General features: G+C 41.1%; 1 pseudogene; it reads right to left on the bottom strand.

The window, feature by feature from the left end:
• Positions 1 to 888: 888 nt before the first annotated feature.
• LOC116092254 lies at positions 889 to 1,316 on the bottom strand (annotated as a pseudogene).
• Between the last annotated feature and the right edge of the window lie 2,577 nt (positions 1,317 to 3,893).

The following is a 3,893-nucleotide window of genomic DNA, read 5'->3' as shown; positions in this document are numbered from 1 at the left end:
TTTTTAATGTACTATTTATCTGTTTATGCCACCTGTTCTGTGTTTTCTGTCTTCCATCTAGTCTGGGATGGTTAAGTTTTAAAATTATTTGTGGAATAGTGGCTGAGTAGATCAATGGTACAGATTTTTCTTAACTTATATGAGACTTCAGGTTTAATTCCTGAGAGATAAAGAAATTTATTCCTGGGCTGGTAAGATGGCTCAGTGGGTAAGAGCATTGATTGCTCTTCTGAAGGTCCTGAGTTCAAATCCCAGCAACCACATGGTGGCTCACAACTACCCGTAATGAGATGTGATGCCCTCTTCTGGTGCATCTGAAGACAGCTACAGTGAACTTATGTATAATAATAAATAAATGTTTGGGCTGGAGCGAGCAGGGACTTTGCAAGCCGAGTGAGCAGGGCCAACTGCAGCAAGCAGGGTTGACCGGAGCAAGCAGAAGTCCTAAAAATTAAATTCCCAACAACCACATGAAGGCTCACAACCATCTGTACAGCTACTCACATATATAAAATAAATAAATAAGTAAATCTTAAAAAAAAAAAAAAAGAAAAAGAAAAAGAAATTTATTCCCTACTATAACTCACTAACATACATTGTTTTATAACTTTGGGGGGCGGGTTATTATGGCACATGCCTTTAATCTCAGCATTCACGAGGCAGAGGCACGTAGATCTCTGTGGAGTTCAAAGCGAGTATGTTCTACATAGCCAGTTCCAGGACAACCACTGCCAGAGCCACACAATGAGACCTTATCTCAAAAAACAAAACAAAACAAAACAAAACAAAACAAACCCCCTTGTTTTTTACTAGTTGTAAAAACACTGATATCTGAAGGGGCAATGGCAGGAAGCTCACAAGATCAAGACCAGCCTAAATTACACAGTCTTTTTTTGTTTTGTTTTGTTTTCAAGTTTATTGAGAATATGGCATAACAGATTAAACAGCTCCACGTGGTGTTTTGAAATTCATCCCAACCGTAGGCTGAGTGACCTGAAGGTTTAGAGAGACTGCCAAAGTCCAGAAGCTTCAGCATTTCCTTGGTGTCAGGATCTACCTCAATGATCTCCTGATCTAGGGCCGAGACCTCAGGAACATAATTATCTCTCCTCTCTCTCTCTTCTTCCTGCAACTTGATAGAGATACCTCTCACGGGACCCCTCTGAATCCGCTTCATCAGATGTGTGACATAGCCGGCTATCTTGTTCCTTAGTTTCTTGCTGGGGATAATGGAAGTCATTACCCATGCGCGTGTAGTACTTCTCGATGATGACCCGGGCCACCTTCTTCACAGTCTTGGTGCGAACGCGGCCCATGTTGGTGGGTCTCGGTAAAAGAGAATTACACAGTCTTAGGTGTGGTAGCGAACTACCTTAATCCCAGCACTCAGGAGGAAGAAGCAGGCAGATAACTGTGTGTTCAAGACCATTGTGGTGAATTCCAGGGCTACATAGTGAGACTTTCTCAAAAACAAATTGTTTAATAGTATCATAAATTTTATAATGAATTTTGGTTATCTTTACTCCATGTCGGTCTATAAACATGGTCAAGAACACTGGTGGGGGTGGGGACGGGTGGGGGAGACCTAGTACCATTGTTTTACTAAATTATCAGTGTCTTTTCGAACCCATATAGTTACCACTTTCTTTGTTCTTCATTCCTGCTCTAATCTGAGCTTCTGCCTGGGATTATCTTCCTTTGGCCTTAAGAACGGTGTATAAAACTTTGTTTACTGAGTGATAGTAAATGCTATCATGGGAAACTGTATTTATTTTATTTTTTTCAAATATATTTGAGGGGCATACAATTGTAGGCGGACAGTCACTTCCTTATAACTTACTTATCTTTTCTCTTGTGTGGTAAGGTCTCACTATTGTGAACCAAAGCTCCCAGAAAAAATGCCATGTTCTTACCAGCTGGAGACCACTACAGAAAACCACAATCACATGAAGAATTGAGGAACCCAGTCCTAATGGATACATCTACACAAACGTTGCCACACCAAAAGCCCAGGGAATGTTTCTGAAGAGGGGGACAGAAAGACTGTAGGAGCCAGAGGATCAGGGAGTTTGCTGTGAGACTGTCTTTTTTTTTTTTTTTTTTTTTTTTTTTAGTTTTTCGAGACAGGGTTTCTCTGTGTAGCCCTGGCTGTCCTGGAACTCACTCTGTAGGCCAGGCTGGCATCGAACTCAGAAATCCGCCTGCCTCTGCCTCTGCCTCCCAAGTGCTGGGATTAAAAGTGTGTATCACCACCGTCCAGCAGAGACTGTGTCTTAGTAACATCAAAAGCTATACCCCTAAAGTCTCACCAACATGACAGCGTAAACATGTGCTGAACAAGAACCACACAAAGGAGTATGGCAAACTGCATGGGGTGGGGTGGGGCGGGGCATGGAGTCCACAAGGCCTCAACCATATATAAAGATCTACAGGCAACTAAACAAAATGGAGTAGGAGAGGTGGCTCTCCCCAGGGAAGAGCAAAACAATTGGTTGTCCAGTGCCAAATGGTCAACCTTGAAAACATACATACAAGAAACATTATATGAACTCAACAGATTATATTTGGGAATATAATACATGTTATATATACAATAGCAATTGATGAACAAGAGGCCATGACTTTGAAGGGGAATAAGGGAAGATTTGGGGGAAGAAAGGGAAGGTAGAAATGTAATTAAAATACAATCTCAAAAATAACAAAAAACCATGTTTATATTAAACATTCTATGAGGATGATTGAGAGTGGGAATGTTACAGGTTGGGAGTTGAAATTATCTTGGACTATCTTAGTCCCCTAAATAGCCATTTATTGCCTACCTATATGTATGACCTAACTTCTTCCAGAGGACTAGTACATAAATACATTTTGGAGTATACAGACTCCTTAGCTTCCAGTAACCCAAAGGCTAAGAATTCCACCAAGTAACATCTGCAGCCTATTACAAATTGCCCTGTTTTGCTGTAACTGGACTCTCTGATTTTTCCACCACTGTATTTAAAGTATCTTGATTTATGGTTGTTTTTGTTCTATTACTATAAAACTTTATGAAACTGTTACTACATTGGAACACAATATTTGGAATAACTTAAGTCTGTGCTCCTGGGTCATGGTCACTCATATTTGGTTCCAGAATAAACTCTTATTTCTTTTGAGCCATGAGCTGTATTTTTACATCAGGGTTTTATAGCCCTAATGGGTCTGGAACTCACCACATAGCCCAGGCTAGTTCAGATGTGCACTAACCATATTACCCCGTTTCTCTGTCTTTGTCTCTGTCTCCCTCTCCCCTCTCCCTCCCTCCCTCTCTCCCTCCCTCTGTTTCTGTCTCTGTCTCTCTCTGTCTCTGTCTCTCTCTCTCTGTTTGTCTTGGTCTACTCAGTTGCCTGCTCATCTACTACCTATGGTGAAGACCTGATCCTACTCTCTGCTCTGCTGTCACCTCATAGCTGGATTCCACCCTGCTATAGACCCCAGTAGCAACTCCTTCCAGATTCTATTAAGATATCAGTGTACTGGTGAACCCCCTGGAATGTTGTTACAGCCTCTTGTATTCATGTTGTAAACACATATATGCATATATCAGAAATATCTACTCTTTAAAATATGGTATAAGAGTTAATGTTCATTACTTACTCTCTTAAGTATTTTTATTTTTTCATGTGTGTGTGTGTGTGTGTGTGTGTGTGTTGTGTGAATATGTACGTGTGAGTGCACATGTCTGTGGTTACCAAAGAAGTTGGATCTACTGGAGTTAGAAATGCAGGAGGTGTGAACCACCAGCTGTGAATGGCAGATATTGGCCTCTGGTCCTCTGGAAGACTGGTTCCTAGGAAACTAAGTAATGCTATAAAGATGGCTTTGGATTCAGTAGGTACTTTTGCTCGGTGCAC

The sequence above is a fragment of the Mastomys coucha genome, chromosome X, assembly GCF_008632895.1.
Source record: "Mastomys coucha isolate ucsf_1 chromosome X, UCSF_Mcou_1, whole genome shotgun sequence".
NCBI classification, from domain to species: domain Eukaryota; kingdom Metazoa; phylum Chordata; class Mammalia; order Rodentia; family Muridae; genus Mastomys; species Mastomys coucha.
The sequence above is the reverse complement of the archived record's forward strand: the minus strand, read 5'-3'. Positions and strand labels throughout refer to the sequence as shown.